Genomic DNA, 24,302 nt, shown 5'->3' with positions numbered 1-24,302 from the left:
CACTGATCCATGTAATGAACTGTCCTGTCTCACCCTCCACTGGTTCATGTAATGAACTGTCCTGTCCCACCCTCCACTGGTCCATGTAGTGAACTGTCCTGTCTCACCCTCCACTGGTCCATGTAGTGAACTGTCCTGTCTCACCCTCCACTGGTCCATGTAATGAACTGTCCTGTCTCACCCTCCACTGGTCCTTATGAACTGTCCTGTCTCACCCTCCACTGGTCCATGTAGTGAACTGTCCTGTCTCACCCTCCACTGGTTCATGTAATGAACTGTCCTGTCTCACCCTCCACTGGTCCATGTAATGAACTGTCCTGTCCCACCCTCCACTGGTCCATGTAGTGAACTGTCCTGTCTCACACTCCACTGGTCCTTATGAACTGTCCTGTCTCACCCTCCACTGGTCCATGTAGTGAACTGTCCTGTCTCACCCTCCACTGGTCCATGTAATGAACTGTCCTGTCTCACCCTCCACTGGTCCATGTAATGAACTGTCCTGTCTCACCCTTCACTGGTCCATGTAATGAACTGTCCTGTCTCACCCTCCACTGGTCCATGTAATGAACTGTCCTGTCTCACCCTTCACTGGTCCATGTAATGAACTGAATGATCAGCTGGACGGAGGCCAACTCACCACTTCCCCAGATACATAGGGACCAGACCCAGGACATAGAGACCCAGGCATTTCTCCCTCCCCTGACCTAAACACGTTGACCTTATTGAACTGCTACTAAACTCAATGATAAGATGTGAGCAATGCAGAAGACCCTTTGGAATAAGACCCTGCCAGAGCAGGAGAGAGAGAGCTAGGGAGAAGACCATTTGGAATAAGACCCTGCCAGAGCAGGAGAGAGAGAGCTAGGGAGAAGACCATTTGGAATAAGACCCTGCCAGAGCAGGAGAGAGAGAGCTAGGGAGAAAACCATTTGGAATAAGACCCTGCCAGAGCAGGAGAGAGAGAGCTAGGGAGAAGACAGCAGAAATGACTCCTAAACACACTTCACCCCTAGCAAATTCACAACCGAAGCAGAGGTCTGCTGTGTGTGTGTGTGTGTGTGTGTGTGTGTGTGTGTGTGTGTGTGTGTGTGTGTGTGTGTGTGTGTGTGTGTGTGTGTGTGTGTGTGTGTGTGTGTGTGTGTGTGTGTGTGTGTGTGTGTGTGTTTTTATGTGAGTGCCTGCGTTTGTGTGTGCATGTACTGTATGTTTTCCAGCAGTGTGTCCTAGCTTGACCTTACAATTTAACAGCGTCGGGACACAAACCAGATCACTCCCAAGCTTTCACGCTGCTGGTACAAATGTCCTGTTAAGTCTTCATCTCCGAGGTAGCCGGCCTTAATGCCATTACCCAGACATGAAAACCGGACAAAACACGTATTTACACTACCTCTCTCCCTCTATCCACATTCACAATCTAGCAGGCGATTTCTCAGATTACCTAGGGTGTGTCCCAACTGACACCCTAATCCCTATGAAGTGCACATATGTAGGCCCTGGTCAAAACTAGTGCACTATGTAGGGAATTGGGTGTAATTTGACACAGTCCATTTTCTCCGATTACCTGCGCTCGTTTGCAACCCAATGAAGGTAATTGAAGATAACACAATCTCAGTCTCTAGCCATTAGTGTGTCAACGGTAATAATGTCATATCTACTGTATTTGTGTCTTAATTGTCAGGGCACATTTAGGGGTGTTTATTGAGATGGAACTGTACCTTTGTTGGACGACAGGTGTCAACGGTGACGCCGAAAACTGACGTGGGAATTTTTTTCCTTTTGAACATTGTCTCCTGAGCATTGTATTTCAGTGAATTATTTTTGATGTTCAAATCAAATAAAAAAATAACTGGATGAGCAGCTTATGTTCTCAGTTAGAATCTCGTCTGCAGTTGAGAATGATTTATCTGCTGTAGAGGTATTGGCTGGAAGAGCTGAATCGCCCCCTGTGGAATTATCAATACTTATGATTACAGTTTTAACAAAGCACTTTTCATCATAAAGACATCTTAATCTCTGCAATTCTCAAATTAAACATAGAAATGCTATTGAGCCGAACAAATTGTTTTTTTTACATCCATTTGTTCAAATGAACAAATCTTTAACGTGATTTGTGATTGCGGTTATTTCCTGCGCCTCTGTATTGCACCTAGACAATCTGTTCCTGTTTGAATACCTTTACAATTCATCCTCCCATCCTTCCATCCTTCGGTTTAACACTGATACAGGTGACTGAATGAGATTTGGAGTGGCGTGTATTATTTATTTTGTCAGAAAGGAAGGAACGAGACAAGGCATGAATGAATGAGGGATGCATTTTTACATTAGAACAAATCAAATCAAATTTCATTTGTCACATGCTCTGAATACAACAGGTGTAGTAGACCTTACAGTGAAATTCTTACTTACAAGTCCTTAAACAACAATGCAGTTTTAAGAAAATACCAAAAAAAAGTAAGAGATAAGAAAAACAAATAATTAAAGAGCAGCATTAAATAACAATAGCGGGGCTATGTACAGGGGGTACCATTACAGAGTCAATGTGCGGGGGCACCGGTGTCAAAGTAATTGAGGTAATATGTACATGTAGGTAGAGTTATTAAAGTGACTATGCATAGATAAAAATAGAGAGTAGCAGCATCATAGAAGAGGGGGTGGGGGGCAATGCAAATGGGTAGCCATTTGATTAGACGTTCAGGAGTCTTATGGCTTGGGGTTAGAAGCTGTTTAGAAGCCTCTTGGACCGAGACTTGGCGCTCCGGTACCACTTGCCATGCGGTAGCAGAGAGGACAGTCTATGACTAGGGAGGCTGGAGTCTTTGATCATTTTTAGGGGCCTTCCTCTGACACCGCCTGGAATATAGGTTCCTGGATGGCAGGAAGCTTGGCCCCAGTGATGTACGGGGCCGTAGACTCTACCCTCTGTAGTGCCTTGCGGTCGGAGGCCGAGCAATTTCCATACCAGGCAGTGATGCAACCCGTCAGGATGCTCTTGATGGTGCAGCTATAGAAGCTTTTGAGGATCTGAGGACCCATGGCAAATATTTTCATTCTCCTGAGGGGGAATAGGTTTTGTTGTGCCCTCTTCTAGACTTTCTTGGTGTGCTTGGACAGTGTTCGTTTGTTGGTGATGTGGACGCCAAGGAACTTGAAGCTCTCAACCTGCTCTCCCAGGGCCTCTGTGTCTGAACGGATGGTAAACAAATGGTATTGGATGCTACCATTAGGGGTTAACTACCCCATATAAAGATACCTGACTCTGGGAGCTCATTGAGCTTCATTTATCCTGGGCCCTGTTGTTGTGTACCCATATGTGACTGCTTTGTTTACACTCAAACTAAAGGGGACAAAGGCAGAGGTCGAGCTCGCCAACGAGCTCCCTCTACAAAGTGACAACATTCCCTGACAGCACAGGGATGTAGTTGTTTTGTGTGTATGTGTAAGTGTGTGTTTACTCTGTTTGTTTGTTTGTTTGTTTGTTTGCTTGTTTATGTGTGTATGTTTGTGTCTATCTTTTTCAGTTTGGTTTTATTTGTTTGTACAGCTGTTTTGACTGACAGTTGAGGAGAGTGTTGGAGTGTTGAAGACTAGGGGAACACAGAGCTGCTCTTGTATCTGCTGTTGTCAGTGTTTGTTTGTTTGGCGGGGACTTTGACTGGGAAACGACCCCGGCAGCGCTCTGGTGTAGCAAAATGTCTATCACAGACACACATTCTCACTTAAAACCTGTGATCACACTTGGGCCTCGAATGGTCCTGGGTTGGCTCGGAGGAAGGAACCAAGATAAACAAGCACACACACACAGGCACATAATGAAACCTCCAGTACATGGATGCTGTGGTTTTGTCATCAACGAGTCAAAATCCCTAGAGAAATGTGCAAGAATCACATGTGGAAAATTATGGGATTTCAAATTTAATTTCACATCTGAAATCAAGTGAAAATAATGTGTTTGTGGAACACTTTACATGTTATCATGTTTTCATGTGTAGTTTCATGTTATTACAAGTTGCTTTACATGTTGTTATATGTTATCACATTAACTTGACATAAAAACACATGAAAACATGTGTTTTTGGCCCACATCATATATAAGGGTGCCCACATCATATAACACAGAGTAGGCCTTGGTGCCATAATACAATACTGATCCTGTGCCAGGTGTCAGGGGTCAGCATTCTGCTGTGGTTGTCAGCGTTGTTTTAATGCAGGCTGGAAGCCGAAGTTTACTACTAATGTCTCTCTGTGGCCTGCCTAACCGGATGGAGCATTAAGATCACCAGGCACAAAGGCAAAAAAAAGTGACATATGCCTGCTTTTGTTTTCTTCCATTAGTGATTCTTCTCTTTCCATCACAGTCTGACGTCAGATTTTTTGTTCTCACAGGGCCTCACCTTTGCAAATGGCTGTCGCTCACGCTGTTGTTTCAATCTCATTGTCTTCCTTAATTTGCCATTTGAAGAGGCAGAACACGCATCATGAATGCTGTCTTCACTAATGATGAGCCCTGCTGCACGGTGTCCAGCCCAGCTGTACGGTGTCCAGCCCTGCTGCACGGTGTCCAGCCCAGCTGCACGGTGCCCAGCCCTGCTGCACGGTGCCCAGCCCTGCTGCACGGTGTCCAGCCCTGCTGCACGGTGTCCAGCCTTGCTGCACGGTGTCCAGCCCTGCTGCACGGTGTCCAGCCCTGCTGCACGGTGTCCAGCCCTGCTGCACGGTGTCCAGCCCTGCTGCACGGTGTCCAGCCCAGCTGCACGGTGTCCAGCCCTGCTGCACGGTGTCCAGCCCAGCTGCACGGTGTCCAGCCCTGCTGCACTGTGTCCAGCCCTGCTGCACGGTGTCCAGCCCTGCTGCACGGTGTCCAGCGACATGAAAAAAACTCAGATGAAGAGTAAACGAGACAAGCTTTCCCCTGCCAAGCCGGAGCACCTAATGTTGCTTTAGCCTATCTCTCAATTAAGGGCCCTTGTTTTTTCCAATTTTTTTCACTATATTTCACTCTCTTTCTACTTCCTTCTTTCTTCTGTTTTCTCCCCTCACAAACACTGACCAGGCACTCTTAATTTCCTTTTTTATATATTCTCTAATGCTCATGCTCTCTATCATGAACACTGACCACTACTTTCCACATTGCCCTCCCTCCATACCTCTTTTTATTGTACAGTTGAATTTGGAAGTTTATATACACTTTAGTAAAATACATTTAAACTCAGTTTTTCACCATTCCTGACCATTTAATCCTAGGAAAAATGTTCTGTCTTAGGTCAGTTAGGATCACCACTTCATTTTAAGAGAGTGAAAGGTCAGAATAATAATAGAGAGAATTATTTATTTCAGCTTTTATTTATTTAATTATATTCCCAGTGGGTCAGAAGTTTACATTCACTAGTATTAGTATTAGTATTTGGTAGCATTGCCTATATATTGTTTAACTTGGGTCAAACGTTTCGGGGTGCCTTCCACAAGCTTCCCACAATAAGTTGGGTGAATTTTGGCCCATTCCTCCTGACAGAGCTGGTGTAACTGAGTCAGGTTTGTAGGCCTTCTGACAACACAGTTTTTCAGTTCTGCCCACAAATGTACTATAGGATTGAGGTCACTTCAATACCTTGACTTTGTTGTCCTTAAGCCATTTAGCCACAACTTTGGAAGTATGCTTGGTGTCATTGTCCATTTGGAAGACCCATTTGCAACCAAGCTTTAACTTCCTGACTGATGTCTTGAGATGTTGCTTCAATATATCTCCATCATTTTCATTCCACATGAAGCCATCTATTTTGTGATGTGCACCAGTACCTCTTGCAGCAAAGCACCCCCACAACATGATGCTGCCACCCCCTGCTTCACAGTTGGGATGCTGTTCTTCGGCCTGCAAGCCTCCCCCTTTTTCCTCTAAACATAACGCAGGTCATTTTGGCCAAGCAGTTTGATTTTTGTGTCATCATACCAGTGGACATTTCTCCAGAAGTATTATTTTGTACAGATGAACGTGGTACCTTCAGTCATTTGGAAATGGCTCCCAAAGATGAACCAGACTTGTGGAGGTCTACACATTTTTTTTCTGAGGTCTTTGCTGATTTATTTTGATTTTCCCATGATGTCAAGCAAAGGGGCACTGAGTTTGAAGGTAGGCCTTGAAATACATCCACAGGTACACCTCCAATTGACTCAAATTATGTCAATTAGCCTATCAGAAGCTTCTAAAGCCATGACATAATTTTCTGGAATTTTCCAAGCTGTTTAAAGGCACAGTCAACTTAATGTATGTAAACATCTGACCCACTGGATTTGTGACACAGTGAATTATAAGTGAAATAATCTGTCTTTGAACAATTGTTGTACAACTTGTGTAATGCACGACTGTTCTGCCTTATTATTATCGGACCATGCTGGTCATTTATGAACATTTGAACATCTTGGCCATGTTTTGTTATAATCTCCACCCGGCACAGCCAGAAGAGGACTGGCCACCCCACATAGCCTGGTTCCGCTCTAGGTTTCTTCCTAGGTTTTGGCCTTTTTAGGGAGTTTTTCCTAGCCACCGTGCTTCTACACCTGCATTGCTTGCTGTTTGGGGTTTTAGGCTGGGTTTCTGTACAGCACTTTGAGATATCAGCTGATGTACGAAGGGCTATATAAATACATTTGATTTGATGCACAAAGTAGATGTCCTAACCGACTTGCCAAAACTATAGTTTATCAAGAAATGTGTGGAGTGGTTGAAAAACAAGTATTAATGACTCCAACCCAAGTGTATGTAAACTTCCAACTTCAATTGTATATATATTTTGTATGTATAAAGTGCCAAGGAAGTACCATTTAACAAGGCACACCTGTTAATTGAAATGCATTCCAGGTGACTACCTCATGAAGCTGGTTGAGAGAATGCCAAGAATGTGCAAAGCTGTCATCAAGGCAAAGCGTGGCTCAAATATAAAATCTATTTTGATTTGTTTAACACTTTTTTGGTCACTACTTGATTCCATGTGTGTTATTTCATTAGTTTTGATGTCTTCACTATTATTTGATAGTGTAGTAAATAGTAAAATCAAAGAAACCCTGGAATGAGTAGGTGTATGTATATATATATATTTAAGTGTTCTTTAAAACAACGATACAATACACAGACAATACAATTGGCCGCTCCCATCTCTGGCTGCTTTTTGTTAGTGGCAGCTTTTTGTGAGTGGCTGCTGTGGTCAGTGGGTCAGTGGGTGTGCTCGCTCCCACCCGCTCCGAGATGCCGGCAAGGCAAGGCCCTGCCCCCGGCCCTCCCTCTTTCTTTCTCTCTCTCTCCTCTAAATGCACTCAGTGGTGATCATCTATGCATGGTCCGTCCCAGCATGCATTGCTTTGTGAACTAGGAGCGTGATGTTTGCAGACTGAGATGGGAGCGATGTCGTCAAAGTTGATACAGAGGCCACCAAGGCCTGTTGAAAGGGCCTTGTCCTCCTCACGCCCATTTGGAGCCTATTCGCTCCAAATCAACTGGGTCATATTATTTGAGATGGCTTCTCAACAGCAATTATATTGGCTCGATCCGAAGAATGCCTTAAAAGGCCATTGTTTCAATGAGGAAATGTCAATTTTGTAGACTTCCTCAGGCAGGCTTATTGTCTGCATTTTAAGTGGCACCCTATTCAATATAAAGTACACTACTTTTGATCAGAGCCCAATGAGACCTGGTCTAAAGTAGTGGACTGTAAAGGGAATAGGGTGCCATTGGGGATGCAGCCATCATTAGCGTTGTTGACCTATTTACATTTTGTAGACATGCTGTCATGTTGCAGACTAGTTAGCAGTAATAGGAATGTGTAGTGCAGCTAAAGCAAGGCCCATGTAGTAAGGCACATAGTAAAATAGTCAAGGAGCCTACCACTATACACACATAAACATACTAATGGCCTGTTTCACCACCACGCATCAGTATTGGGGGCATATTAACATTGGTGGCTAACGAGAATTGCCTTCTGTGAGGAATAATTTCTGTTAAACTTAAATCTGTCTCTCCTTGGCATTGTCATGAGTGTAGCACGGGGTGATGTTACAACAGTGTAGTATGGGGTGATGTCGCGACAGTGTTGAATGAAGAAGGATATTTTGAATGAATCTACCCACTCAAACACCTTCAATAGATAACCCTGGGATTTGATGTTTGAACCACTGAGCAGATCGAAAGGACAGTCTCGCACGCTCACACATGCACGTGCACACAGATTCACAAACACAAGTAGGAAATGTCTGTTTTTTCCCCTCTGGTGTTCAGTAGTGGTGCTCATCCATTGTTGTCTCGGCCACTTCCTGGTTTGAGTTCGGAGGAGGTCATTGTTCCCCAGGTGGGCATGTTTACAGGCAGGACCAGCACTTCCTGTCCCGTGACGACAATCTGCCCAATAGGGCTTTTGACAAGAAGGAGAGCGAGTAATGGAAGTTTGTTTGATCTTTCTATGCCTGCTGCTAATTTGCATGGAGAAGTGACGCAACGGAAATAACTTTTGTGTGATGGGCTTAATGTCGGCACAGAATGTACAATACCTAACCAAGCATGGAAACGCAGGACACAATATGAGTTTCCATTCAGGATCAGGGGAAGATTTGTTTCCTCTCGAGTATTTCCTCTCAAGGTTTCCTGCTGCAGAGCACATTTAACTACAGCAGGGGTATTCGACTCATACCCTACGAGGTCGGGAGCCTGCTGGTTTTCTGTTCTACCTGATAATTAATCCCAACTAGTGTCCTAGGTCTAAATCAGTCCCTGATTATAGGGGAACAATGAAAAAATGCAGTGGAACTGGCTTCGTGGTCCAGAGTTGAGTTTGAAGGAACTATAGACTTTACCTTGGACCCCTTTGATTGATGCTATGCTAGCAAAGACAAAGATGTTGAACTGCAGAGAGGGCTGAAAGTTAACCTGAGACACGGAGTTGGTAGCGAATCACTAGCATTGACCCTAGCTGAAGAGGTGAGCCTACAGTAATAGCCAGCGCCATTGATCGACGCCATTGATCGTGTGGTCCTTAAGCCTCGCACACGTCGCACCGAATGTGGATCCAGCGTTTCTCTGCCGATCATTCAGCACGCTGTGTTTTAGGGACCACCCGCTGTAGACGTCTGACTGCTGTCATTTTTCATGAGATTCTACATGTAAAGTCTGTGTGCAGTAGGTATGCAAATTACGTACAGAAGTGTTTAGTACTCTCGGTCAGCAAACGCTATTGGTGTCTGAGCCCTTAGTCTTTTTGGGTTTTATTGAGATTGTTAAATCAATTGCCAGTGATGCTGCATTGTGTGTACATTTGTGTGTATGCAACCGTGTGTTCTTTGGGCCTGTGTGTGTACGTGTGCTGCACATGGTGATTTGTCTAAGTCAGAGGTTAGCCGGACGGGCCACCACAGTGGAATCCTAACGCAACCTCTCAACTCCTGGGCCTGAAAGGGCTAGCTGTTCATTGAGAAAATAGAGGGACACTGGGGAGAGAGGGGAGGAAAAGAGGGCCAAAGGGGAACGACTAGAAATATTGACACCCATTATCGTTGCATGTGGTGGAACGCTGTAGTCTGTAATAGGAAGGCACCATTGGGGATTTTCTATGATATACTGCAGAGTAGGGTGTTTAGCTAGGGTTGTGTTGTGTACTTTGGGGACTTATATCTACTGTAGAACATATACATGGTATATGGAAATCAGAACACATCTCACTCCATTTTGGATACCTCATCCATTTAGATGGAAATGAGATGAAGTGCTTGTGCAAGTGTTTGTTCTCCATTAACTTTCAAGAATGCTAGGAGATAATGCTGTGTGGAGATGGGCCTAATGCTAAGGTGATTCATAGGAGATAATGCTGTGTGGAGATGGGCCTAATGCTAAGGTGATTCATAGGAGATAATGCTGTGTGGAGATGGGCCTAATGTTAACGTGATTCGTAGGAGATAATGCTGTGTGGAGATGGGCCTAATGCTCAGGTCATTTCTAGGAGATAATGCTGTGTGGAGATGGGCCTAATGCTAAGGTGATTCATAGGAGATAATGCTGTGTGGAGATGGGACTAATGTTAACGTGATTCGTAGGAGATAAGGCTGTGTGGAGATGGGCCTAATGTTAACGTGATTCGTAGGAGATAATGCTGTGTGGAGATGGGTCAAATGCTACAGGCTGAAATGACTTGGACTGAAATGCTAGAAACCACACAATCTCACTTTTTGCACCAATGACCTACTATTAAAATACTGTCTTCCCGGGTCTATTGCCCTCAACTGTTTTGGTGATATTTTTCTTGTTCAATCTCAACTTGTGACAACTACTCTCTCAGAAAAATGGGTTGCAAAAGGTTTATGTGGCAGTTACCATATGAGAACCCCTTTGGGTTCCAGTTAGAACCCCTTTGGGGTCCAGGAATAATCCTCTGTGGAAAGGATTCTAGATGGAAACAAAAAAGGTTCTACCTGGAACCAACATCAGTTCTTCAAAGGGTTCTCCTATGGGGACAGCCCAAAAATTATTTTAGGATCTAAATAGCACCTTTTTTGTCAAGATCAGCTATTCCCAAACGGGTACGCGCAATGTTGTTTGGGGTACGCCAAATCAAAATGTGATTCAATTTTTTTTTAAAGTCAGATATTTTTTTTAATTCACATTTTTAAACAATCAATTTAGATTTTCCTAAGGGACTATACATTTGGGTAAGGTTTTTTTCTCTCCTGAGTAGCCTTGTTTCACTGTCAAATTAAACCATCTAGTGTTCAGCAAAATAACAACACAATGTCAAATACAGGTAGCCTAGTCAAAAAATTAACATCTAATCACATTAACCGTTGCTCTCTCGCAGGAATTTCACTAACGGTCTGTATGTAGCCAAACGTAGCTGCTGCACGTGTTGGTATCTGTACTGATGGCGCAAAAGCCATGACAGGGAGACATAGTGGAGTGGTAACCTGCGTGCAAGCAGTTGCTCCCGACACCACTTGGGTACACTGTAGCATCCACCGAGAGTCTCTTGCTGCCAAGGGAATGCCTGACAGCTTGAAAAACGTTTTGGACACTACAGTGAAAATGGTTAACTTTGTTAAAGCAAGGCCCCTGAACTCTCGTGTATTTTCTGCACTATGCAATGATATGGGCAGCGACCATGTAACGCTTTTACAACATACAGAAGTGTGATGGTTATCATGGGGCAAAGTATTCATTCATTTTTTAAAATTGAGAAACGAGCATAAAGTTCTTCTTTACTGACCATAATACCATAATTTTCACTCGTCTGACCGCTTGCACGATGACGCGTTTCTCAGACGACTGGCCTATCTGGGTGATGAATTTTTCTCACCTGAATGATCTGAATCTAGGATTACAGGGACTCTCCGCAACTATATTCAATGTGCGGGACAAGATTGAGGCTATGACTAAGAAGTTGGAGCTCTTCTCTGTCTGCATTAACACACAGGTCTTTCCACCATTGTATGATTTTTTTGTGTGCAAATGAACTCAAGCTTACGGACAATGCCAAATGTGATATAGCGAAGCACCTGAGTGAGTTGGGTGCACAATTATGTGTCATTCCGAAACGGATGACACAAACAACTGTATTGGTTATCCCTTTCATGCCCTGCCTCCAGTTCACTTACCGATATCTGAATAAGGGATCCTCATCGAAATTGCAACAAGCGGTTCTGTGAAAATTTAATTTAATCAGAAGCCACTGACAGATTTCTGGATTGGGCTGCGCTCAGAGTTTCCTGCCTTGGCAAATCACGCTGTTTAGACACTGATGCCCTTTGCAACCACATACCTATGTAAGAGTGGATTCTCGGCCCTCACTAGCATGAAAACTAAATTCAGGCACAGACTGTGTGTGGAAAATTATTTAAGACTGAGACTCCAATATAACCCTACATTGCAGAGTTATGTGCATCCTTTCAAGCACACCCTTCTCATTAACCTGTGGTGAGTTATTCACATTTCATGACCAAATAAAAGTTTATATGTAAGATGGCTAAATAAAGAGCAAAATTATTGTTTTATTATTATTTGTGCCCTGGTCCTATAAGAGCTTCCCCCGAGCCGGGTTGTGTCAAAAACTCACACTCATTCTTACGTTTAATAAATGTATTGTGTGTGTGTGGAAGGCTTACAATGATGGCAAAAAAACATTTGTACGCAGCTGGAGGTGGAATGTTTGAAGGGGTACAGGACTATAAAAAGTTTGGGATCACTGGTCTAGATGATACTATGGAAGGAGGCCCTCTGGGTTTTCTCCTACAATGCATTTGGAGAACGAGGCGAGAGGACGCAAGGAATCAAGCACATAGAAATTGAGAATGAGCCCTGGTGTTTACTTCCACGGCTAAATAAGGAAGCTCACAGTTAGTATCCACTGTCTAAACATGTTTTTCTGCAGGCAGTTAGGCAGTATTAACCAGTATTAATCATGTTTCTCCTTGTATTAGGGTTCAGGTACAACAGTATTTCCAGATACCGTGCATTGTTATATTTAGCTGTTGTCACCGGGTCTGTGTAAAGTCCGTGTCTCTACCCCCCTCTGTGTGTTGGATGCAGCCCGCCAACCTTGCACAAAGTGCTTTTATGTGTTTGTGAAGTTTAAGGTTAGGGCCAGGGATTCTGTAAGCTGTGTACCCAAAGCAGAAGGAATTTTCGGGCTTCTACTCTCAACAAACACAATCAAATGTGACCTAGACCCCTCTCCTCTCTAACACACACAGCAATGCACAAAGACGCGCACAGACACACATGAATACACGCGTGCGCAGACATGCACGCACGCAGACACTCGCATGCATGCGGAGACACACACATGCAGAGACACACACGCACGCAGACATTCACACAGACGTACACTCATGCACACAGACACACACATGCACGCAGACATGTAGGCACACACACACACACACACACACACACACACACACACACACACACACACACACACACACACACACACACACACACACACACACACACAAACATGACCTGGAACCCTCTCATCTCTGACAGACAATTCCATACAGAAGCGCACACACACAGACGCACGCACATGTACAGACACACACGAGAACAACTACATACCCTCTGAAGCATCTGTCTTATATAATTCATTTAAAAAATGTAATAATTCATAAATCATAAGATCTTAAGTCATGAGATCATAACATCCTCTGTAATCCCCTGACTGATGTTACGATGCAAGGATGCTAGAGGTTGAGGGAAGATGATTGAACATGTGGAAGGAGGAGAGAGTGAGAGAAAGGGAGAAAAACGCAGTGGGTTAAAGTTCTCCTCATATGGATTCTGGAGAGGTCGTTTTTTAGATCAGTGTAGACCTGAAATAAAAGGAGGGTTAGTGCTGATTTGGAGATGACATAGCCTAATACAGATGTCTGTTCTACAAAACATCACAAACACCTTCCTAATATTGAGTTGCACCCCCTTTTGCCCTCAGAACAGCCTCAATTCATTGGGGCATGGACTCTACAAGGTATCGAAAGCGTTCCAAAGGGATGCTGACCCATGTTGACTCCAATGCTTCCCACAGTTGTGTCAAGTTGGCTGGATGTCCTTTCGGTGGTGGAACATTCTTGATACACATGAGAAACTGTTGAGCATGAAAAACCCAGCAGCATTGCAGTTCTTGACACACTCAAACCGGTGCACTTAGCACCTACTACCATTTTTGTCCCCCCCAGTTTTATAATTGGAATGTGATACAAAACAAGGCAAAGGTGTGCTTTAGGACCACGCGGATGCCTCCGAGCTGTCGGGTGTTTATCTGACTGGATATAAAAATATATATGTAAAATCAAAGTTGCACCCCTGCTTACTACCATACCCCGTTCAAAGAAACTTCAATATTTTTTCTTGCCCAGTCACCTTCCGAATGGCACACATACACAAGCCATGTCTCAATTGTCTCAAGGCTTGACATTCCTTCTTTAACCCGTCTCCTCCCCTGCATCTACATTGATTGAAGTGTATTTAATAACAAGTGACATCAATAAGGGATCATAGCTTTCACCTGGTCAGTCTGTCATGGAAAGAGCATGTTTTCCTAATGTTTTGTACACTCAGTGTATTTTCCAAATAAATGTATTCTCAAATATTTTATTGGAAATTTTATGCTATGTGCGTTGAACTGACATGCATGATTGTTGATTACAATCCAATGTTCAAATGAAGAGAATTAGTCTATAATGAGCACCACAGCAGTACTCGACTCAGACAGCTGTGTGTAGCCTATTGTAGCTGCTACTTTATCACTCAGGATGGAACTTCCCAGTGCTACTATTTTTGCCACGCAATGTTATTAAAACAATCTGACAAACCGTAGTAGAATAGTTTACCTATTGACCCGCATTCAAGTTGCAAGAACCATAGGAGGGGAACATTCTGACAAGCAGTCAATGCAGAACAATTCTTAATGCAATCGTGGGAAAACACTTTTGATAGCCGTTTTGGCAAATGTGCGGTATTTTGAAAACAGCTTTACAATGCTACCAAGTTTATTTCTCCACTCAATTTCATGTGTCATTTTTTACAAATGCAGTATTACAACCAGAGTTTCAAGTAGTGATGTTACATTTGATACTGGAGCTCCGAGGTACAGTATGCGTCAAAATCGCTAAACAGCTAACTTCAAAGCAGTGTGCCGATGTGTGTATCGCTTTATCAGAAGTACGTCCTCGATGATGTCTGAAGTTTTGTTTGTAAAATTAGAGATCCCACTGATTCCGCCGTGGTTTGGTTGCTTTCTTTGATTAAAAATGTCTTAAGGACAGCCCCTTTAAAAAAATAAAAATTACCTAAAATGACATACCACATCTAACTGCCTGTAGCTCAGGCCCTGAAGCAAGGATATGCATATTCTTGGTACCATTTGAAAGGAAACACTTTGAAGTTTGTGGACATGTGAATTGAATGTAGGATAACATAACACAATAGATCTGGTAGAAGAAAATACAAAGAAAGAATCAACTTGTTTTTTTCTACTACCATCTTTGAAATGCAAGAGAAAGGTCCCAGTTCTAGCCATCTCTCTGTTTATAATTCCGATGGTGTCCTCAAGATGGCAGCAATGTATGTGCAAAGTTTCAGACAGAAAACTTGAAGTATGAGTGTTGTCCATTACGCTTAGTGTGAAGTCACCCAGGTACATTTGGGCAAATCGTGAAGGAGACATTTGCATTCATATTACATTTTTCTGCAAGAATATCGTAAAATCTGTATACTTGGACTTTGATTTAGCTTTTCCAGTATTATTAGCCATATTATAAGTTCAACATTTGCTAAACAACCAGTTTTCAAAACTTCATAACTTTGAATATTCATATAATTTTTGTCCAAAATGAAAAGGCATGCTGTCGTACAAGGTTAGTAGCTACATTTTACAACGGATACATGGTTTCTTGATACTCCCGTAAAGCCCAGCTCATTGGCTATCTAGCTAGCTTTGTTTGACACCGATTGGTGCTCATTTGACAAAGTTAGAGTTGTTCAAGTGAAGACCGCCCGCGTCATCGGCGTCCAATGAAGGCGTCGATCTCTGACCAAATATGGTGTCCTATAGGATATACTACACCCCTAATGGTATAGTGAATCCTCGTTACGTTCTAGGATCTCGGTGAGATTTTCACAGATTACTTACTTTGCACGAGTGGAAATACAAAATCGATCGTGCATGCTATATGGACCTTTTTATGATATGAAAAAGGATTTTATCTAACAAAACAACACTTCATGTTATCTCTGGGACCCTTTGGATGGTAAATCAGAGCAAGATTTCAGAATGTAAGTACACATTTCACCTTCAGAGGTGAATTTATCAAACCTATCGCGGTGAAAAAAAGTGTTTTGTTATTAAGAGCTCTCCTTAAACAATAGCATGGCATTTTTTCGCAGTAATAGCTACTGTGAAAAGGACAGTGCAGTTACATTAACAAGAATTTAAGCTTTCAGCCGATATAAGTGACTTATCAATAATAACAACAATCAAATGTGGTAAATGCAGATCGACAAATCCAATACTTCAGCCTGTGCTTCATTAGTTTGGCTACAGGTGATAATGCTTATTGCAATATGAATACTTTAAGTTACATATTTACCAATATGTTATTGGGCCCATTTCTGGAGGTGGACATCATTTTTTAGATGGTGTCGGCTTTATTATATTTTCATACATTTTGGAGTAGAATGTCCTTTTAAAAAGTCACCAGCTTCTTGGTCCTTCTACATAAACATTATCCCTGGACCCCATAGGGGACTAGAATTGGTCAAACTCGCAATCCTCTTTCCCTAAACATATGATGTTCATGGCTTTCTTACATGAAATGGGAGGTTAGCTTGGCCCTGGACAATCGATCTTAGATCGCCGTAGGTATTTCATGGGATTTTATTTTCTGAGAATGAGAGAAGGATGTGGTTCTCTTCATTTACAGCTTTTTGCCCTTCCTCTACAGCCGTGTTCTGTTTCTGTTGAAGGCGTTTTCTATTGGTTCTCTGAAGAATCATCAGAACCAGCTACAAAACGTCCATCTCGATAGATCTAGCAGAGAGAAAATAGTCTTAAAGAGAATCCCTAACACCAGCAATCCTCGAATCCTACAAAATGCATTGGGGTATTTTGTAAGAAGTTGTGGTTAACAAAAGAAAATAGATGCCTTTCAACATCAACAGACAGATCCCTACAGTGGTTTTGACCACTGCATTTTCTCCTTTTTAATGAGCTGATTCCCATCAATAATTTATATATCTCCGAGCAAGTGCTGGGTTTGTTTTTGCGGAATGGAGATAGGAATCAGTGATAGTTCCTGTTTTGTCATTCCTATTTAGAAACAATGGCCATAGCTCAAACAAACAGACAATGTGCAATTTCATAAACAGCTGCTGTCATTGTTCTTCAGGGCATAGAACACTTCCTCTGACTCTCCATTCAAGTCAAACATATGATGAGAACAAACAATGGGGATTTGTGTGTGTGTGTGTGTGTGTGTGTGTGGGGAGGGGGGGTTATGCTTCATACAGTAGGCCTACATGAGCAGTGGGTCCTTCCTCTTAAATGACATGCAGTAGGCTACTAAGCACACACACACGCACAAGCGTGCATGTGTGCTTCAGTGGAGGCTGCTGGAAGGTGTTATAGGAGTTATAAGAGAACATGCACTCTCATGCTCCGAGTGCATGTTCTCTTGAGCATGTTATTGTGAGAGTGTGGAGAATGCATGAAAACATACATTTGAGAAGCACTCACACTCCCCTACTGAATTACCTCACCTCCCCATTCACTGAACCTTCTTCCAGCCAGGACAATGGCATCAAAGCAAACGTTTTACTTCATAATTATCAGATAGATATGTGAATCGTAATAATCTAGCTAGCCAGCTAGTTAAACAGGCAACAATGAACAAAAACTGTTGTTATCTTCTTGACCATACTTGAGACGCAGACGTCTCAAGTATGCCCCTGGAAATGCAAATGCGCTACGCTAAATGCTAAATGTACTCGTTACAACTCAATCTTTGATCAAAATTCACAAGCAGGGTATTGAATTAAAGCTACACTCGTTGTGAACCTAGCCAGCAAGTCAGATTTTTAAAATGCTTTTCGGCGAAAGCATGAGAAGCTATTATCTGATAGCATGCACCCCCCAAAATGCCAGCACGACACGTAAACAACAGATTTTGCGGTAGCCGGCGCTACCCAAAACGCAGAAATAAAATATAAAACATTCATTACCTTTGACGAGCTTCTTTCTTGGCACTCCTATATGCCCCATAAACATCACTATTGGGTCTTTTTTTCGTTTAAATCGGTCCATATATACCCAAAATAGCTTTGTATGGAAGCTGTGTCATTCAGAAAAAAACATTGTTTTTAAACGCTGCGTAATTTTTTTAAATTAAAAAAGTCGACGATAAACTTTCACAAAACACTTCGAAATCCTTTTGTAATCCAACTTTAGGTATTAGTAAACGTTTATAATCTATCAAAATGATTACAGGGCGATGTATTTTCAATAGGTCTTCACTTGCAAAACAATGGCTGATAATGTCTTCATCAACTACATCCGGGTCAAGACTGGGAAAATGGATGCCAGATAGATGGATTTTCCAACAATTAATTCAATTGAAAATGAGGACAATGGCTTTGTATGAATTTGTATGAATTGCAGGCAGGTCGATATTAAATTCTGTTCTCTTTTAACAACTCCTGGAAGTGACTTATGGAAATTATTTTTAGCTTTCAGAGAGCAGTTTTTCTTGCGTTTTTCAATGAAACACACGATCTGTTATAGTCACAGCCGTGATTTAACCAGTTTTATAAACTTCAGAGTGTTTTCTATCCACACATACTAATCATATGCATATACTATATTCCTGGCATGAGTAGCAGGACGCTGAAAAGTTGCGCGATTTTTAACAGAATTTTCGAAAAAGGAGGGGGTAGAAGTAAGAGGATATTATGCAAGGTAAATGTTATGCAAGGTAAATGTACATGTTTCCTGGGTAGCTACCAATTCTTTGTGTCCAGCTATCTAGCCAGTTAGCCCTATTGACTTACTATGGACTTACCCGTTCATTGAACCGTATTCCAACCAGGACAACAATGGCAATAGAGACAAAATGAGATATACACAAAGCAACCATTTTGCTATATAACTATCAGCGAGCTATATGTGAATCATAATAATGTAGCTAACCAGATAGTTTAACAGGCAAAAAGGACCTAAAACAAGTAATATGAAATATAAAATGTGACCGACCGGCTCGATTCGGTCTTATATAGCAAAAATTGAAATTGTGTTTTTTTAAATTGAATGAAAGAGTTAGAAAAGTGTATATCATACACTACAGTTGAGGAACAATGGGAAACTTTTGATAAAATGGCCCTTGAATGTTTTGGTACCTACTGGAGAACTCTTCTTTGTCTACACCCATTCAGTATCGTTCACACCCTCTTAAGGATTCACATGTGAGGCTATGAACTAAACAACCAAATATTTCAAGATGAACCTCTTGGGGATAGTGAACGTCTCACGTGGGCTACTTTTTCGGGAAATGCAGAGCGACAAATTCAAATAAAACGCTATAAACCTCAAACTTTCATTAAATCACACATGCAGGATACTCAATTAAAGCTACACTCGTTGTGAATCCAGCCAACATGTCAGATTTAAAAAATGCTTTTCGGCGAAAGCATGAGAAGCTATTATCTGATAGCATGCACCCACCTGAACCAGTTGTAAACAAAATAACTAGCGTAGCAGGCGCTACACAAAACCCTGAAATAAAATATAAAACATGCATTACCTTTGACGAGCTTCTTTGTTGGCACTCCAATATGTCCCATAAACATCACAATTGGTCCTTTTTTTCGATTAATTCCGTCGATATATATCCAAAATGTCCATTTATTTAGCGCCAAATTCAAATAAATTACCATAAAAATTAAACTTTCATTAAATCACACATGCAAGATAGCAAATTAAAGCTACATTTGTTATGAATCCAGCCAACATGTCAGATTTCAAAAAGCCTTTTCGGCGAAAGCAAACAATGCTATTATCTGAGGATAGCACCTCCGTAAACAAAGAGAGAAAAGCATATTTCAACCCTGCAGGCTCGACACAAAACGCAGAAGTAAAATATAATTAATGCCTTACCTTTGACGAGCTTATTTTGTTGGCACTCCAATATGTCCCATAAACATCACAAATTGTCCTTTTGTTCGATTAATTCCGTCAATATATATCCAAAATGTCCATTTATTTAGCGCATTTGCTCCAGAAAAACACCGGTTCCAACTTGCGCAATGTGACTACAAAATATCTCAAAAGTTACCTGTACACTTTGCCAAAACATTTCAAACTACTTTTGTAATACAACTTTAGGTATTTTTTTTACGTAAACAATCGATTAAATTGAAGACGTGATGATCTGTGTTCAATACAGGAGGAAAACAGACTGTAGCTAGCTTTCTGGTCACGCGCCTCTATCTAACAGTACACTACAGGTGACCCTCGTTCTGAACAGGGCTACTTCTTCATTACACAAAGGAAAAACCTCAACCAATTTCTAAAGACTGGTGACATCAAGTGGAAGCGGTAGGAACTGCAAGAAGGTCCCTTAGAAATCTGGATTCTAAATAAAAATTGATTGAAAAGAGAGTGACCTAAAAAAAAAAAATCTGTATGGTTTGTCCTCGGGGTTTCACCTGCTAAATAAGTTATGTTATACTCACAGACATGATTCAAACAGTTTTAGAAACTTCAGAGTGTTTTCTATCCACATCTACTAATCTACTATATGCATATCTTATATTCTGGGGATGAGTAGCAGGCAGTTGAATTTGGGCATGCATTTCACCCGGACGTGAACATACTGCCCCCGGTCACCAATAAGTTAAAACCCTTTACAATGAAGATCTGTGAAGTTATTTGGATTTTTACGAATTATCTTTGAAAGAAAGTGTCCTGAAAAAGAGTTGTTTCTTTTTTTGCTGAGTTTAGGTATTCCTCTTGTCCATATGGGATAGGGCAGTGCAATGACGATTGCTTTGTCTGTGGATCTATTGGGGCGGTAAGAAAAATCCAGTGGGTCTATGGTGACAGGTGATATGATCCTTGACTAGCCTCTCAAAGCACTTCATGATGACACAAGTGAATGCTACGGGGCGATAGTCATTTAATTCATTTGCCTTTGCTTTATTTGGTACAGGAGCAATGGTGAACATCTTGAAGCAAGTGTGGAGAACAGACTGGGATAGGGAAAGATGGAATATGTCTGTAAACACCTCAGATAGTTGATATTCACATGCTCTAAGGACACGGCTTGGGATTGCATCTGGGTTGGCAGCCTTGCAAGGGTTAACACGCTTAAATGTCCTACTCACATCAGCCATAGAGTAGAAGAGTCCACAGTTCTTGGTAGCGTGCTGCGTCGGTGGCAATGTGTTATCCTCAAAGCAGTCGAAGAAGGTGTTTAGCTTGTCCGGAAGCATGACGTCTGTGTTCGCGAAATGGTTGAATTCCCTTCGTAGTACGTGATTGTCTGTAAATCATGCCACATACGTGCTTCAGCTGAAATAATGGCTAGATTTCAGGTCATTTTTCATTGCATTCTTTTTGTTGAAGCTTGCATCGATGTTCGTTCGAGAAGTGCCCTCAATGCTCCTTTTCGCATAGTTTGATTTGGACTCATACTCTGACCCGTTAGAATGCCACGTTAGAATGTATTTTGAGAAACACACATGGAAACCATGTTGGACTTTATTCCATTTATTCCATTCCAGCCATTACAATTAGCCCGTCTTCCTATAGCGCCACTTCTAGCCTCCTCTGCTGTGCTTACACCAATTAAGACTTTCCCCAGATTTAATTAGCATGACTCACACACACATTGATCATTAGCGTATGTCCACACCAACATCGCACCAACATTGCACCAACACGTTGGACCTCAAATTAATTTGTTTTCACACGAACACACACACACGCCCCGTAAGGCTCCAGAGTTCTACCAGTGGCCTTTCATTAGTACACTAGTTAATGACTGACTGTGGTTGTGGTGCCAGAGCCAGTCAACCACAGCGTAAACACAGTAAACATTCCAACCCAGCACTACTACCAAACATGATGCAATACAATAGACCAACACTCAATACCATAATCAAGCCCTTTTCACAGGCCAATAACAATACCATTTATTTCAGTACGGGACAGTGAGACACATGGTCATTCAATATATGCTTTTATCCAAATCCACATACATGATCATATATATGTATTTTTTTTACATATATTCAGTGTTGGAATCAAACCTGACGCTGGTATTACAAGTACTGAGCCATCGGAACCACCATAGCACCACTCATTCATACCAAAGGGAATGCAGGTGAATTTAAAGAGGCCCAAATCAAGTTATGGTCCTAGGGAAAGCACAAGCAAGACTATGAAAAGTTGTGACTGGGCTGGGGTGCCCTTTTTAGCCTGGCACGGACAGCAGACAACAGGGCAGGGAGTGGGCAGTGGCCCAGAACTCATTGTAGCGAATCAGAGGGGTAGAGGAGGAGGAAGAGGAGCAGAGGAGGGTGGAGGAGGCTAATGCGGTTTGATATATTAATCATACGGACGGGTAATTGAAAGGCTGAGCTTGGACTTGGGCGCCCAAGCCGTCCTCAATCAATGTCTCATTTCAAGTCCCTTTGTGTAAACACTCTGTAATGTTTGGTGGGAATGTTAATGGTGGTGTGTGTGTGTGTCTCTGTGTGTGTGTGTGTGTGTGTGTGTGTGTGTGTGTACTGAGGAAGGTGGGAAAGGATTGTCAGAGAGAGGAAATAGACTGAGAAAGACAGACACAACGGGGATTCATCCTATGGTTGCTCTGTACCATACCTTTCAGTTAATATAATCCTCTTCACAATTCATTGTTATTCTCCAATTGCCTTCAGAGCTATGGGAGAAGAGACCTTCCGGTCAAATACGCCAGACCAAGGCCCTGCTCAAGTACTCTAAAAATGCATATTTTCTTCCTCCCCTCCTTAACTAATCCAGGCTGTATCACAACTGGCCGTGATTGGGAATCCCACAGGGTGGTGCACAATTGGCCCAGCGCCGTCTGGGTTTGGCCAGTGTAGGACGTCAATGTAAATATGAATTTGTTTTTAACTGACTTGCCTAGTTAAATAAAGGTTAAAGGTAAAACCAACGATGGGATAGGACTGGGTCATTGAATGCCAGGGTTTCACATATCCACCCATGTTAGGTCAGTGACTCAAGGAAAGAAGGAAGGAAGGATGCATTTTGGACGTGTTGGAACTGGGCATTTATTATAGTATTTATTAGTGAACACCGTAGCAAAACATTTTGCGACTGAAAAAGGTTTGCAGCTAAAATGAACAGGTTCAGGCAGTCCCTCCCCGTTTTGGCCCATTTGCTTTATTTTTGGGTGGATAAGACCCTGACTCAGCAGGATGTGAGACACTCTCCCCACCATTCTTGCCTTGCTGTTTCATTGTCTTGTTTGCCCATTGACCTACAATCGTCACTCAGTGAGGACCTAACCCAGATAGCCAGTGGTATTTTTGTACTGTGTCATGAGGTTTACTACTCTGATTTAATAAACCTCCTAGCTGTAGTCGTGGTATTCCCTGTTAAGGTAGAACAGCTGGGAGGATGTATTCGCTGTTTAGGTGGAACAGTTGGGAGGATGTATTCACTGTTTAGGTGGAACAGTTGGGAGGATGTATTCACTGTTTAGGTGGAACAGTTGGGAGGATGTATTCACTGTTTAGGTAGAACAGCTGGGAGGATGTATTCGCTGTTTAGGTGGAACAGTTGGGAGGATGTATTCACTGTTTAGGTGGAACAGTTGGGAGGATGTATTCACTGTTTAGGTTGAACAGTTGGGAGGATGTATTCACTGTTTAGGTTGAACAGTTGGGAGGATGTTTTCAATGTTTAGATGGAACAGTTGGGAGGATGTATTCACTGTTTAGATGGAACAGTTGGGAGGATGTATTCACTGTTTAGGTGGAACAGTTGGGAGGATGTATTCACTGTTTAGATGGAACAGTTGGGAGGATGTATTCACTGTTTAGGTGGAACAGTTGGGAGGATGTATTCACTGTTATGGGGGAACAGTTGGGAGGATGTATTTACTGTTTAGATGGAACAGTTGGGAGGATGTATTCACTGTTATGGGGGAACAGTTGGGAGGATGTATTTACTGTTTAGATGGAACAGTTGGGAGGATGTATTCACTTTTTAGGGGGAACAGTTGGGAGGATGTATTCACTGTTTAGGGGGAACAGTTGGGAGGATGTATTCACTGTTTAGGTGGAACAGTTGGGAGGATGTATTCACTGTTTAGGGGTAACAGTTGCGAGGATGTATTTACTGTTTAGGGGGAACAGTTGGGAGGATGTATTCACTGTTTAGGTGGAACAGTTGGGAGGATGTATTCACTGTTTAGGTGGGACAGTTGGGAAGATGTATTTACTGTTTAGATGGAACAGTTGGGAGGATGTATTCACTGTTTATGGGGAACAGTTGGGAGGATGTATTCACTGTTTAGTTTGAACAGTTGGGAGGATGTATTCACTGTTTAGGTGGGACAGTTGGGAGGATGTATTCACTGTTTAGATGGAACAGTTGGGAGGATGTATTCACTGTTTAGGGGGAACAGCTGGGAGGATGTATTCACTGTTTAGATGGAACAGTTGGGAGGATGTATTCACTGTTTAGGGGGAACAGTTGGGAGGATGTATTCACTGTTTAGGTGGAACAGTTGGGAGGATG

The 24,302-nt window shown here is 42.3% G+C and overlaps 1 protein-coding gene across 3 annotated transcripts in view; it reads left to right on the top strand.

The window, feature by feature from the left end:
- The window catches only part of LOC139366436 (protocadherin-1-like), a 293,748-nt gene that overhangs the window by 146,368 nt on the left and 123,078 nt on the right, over positions 1–24,302 (top strand). The window lies entirely within an intron of this gene.

This window comes from Oncorhynchus clarkii, chromosome 14 (genome assembly GCF_045791955.1).
Source record: "Oncorhynchus clarkii lewisi isolate Uvic-CL-2024 chromosome 14, UVic_Ocla_1.0, whole genome shotgun sequence".
NCBI lineage: Eukaryota > Metazoa > Chordata > Actinopteri > Salmoniformes > Salmonidae > Oncorhynchus > Oncorhynchus clarkii.
This window is presented reverse-complemented; position numbering and strand designations above follow the sequence as displayed.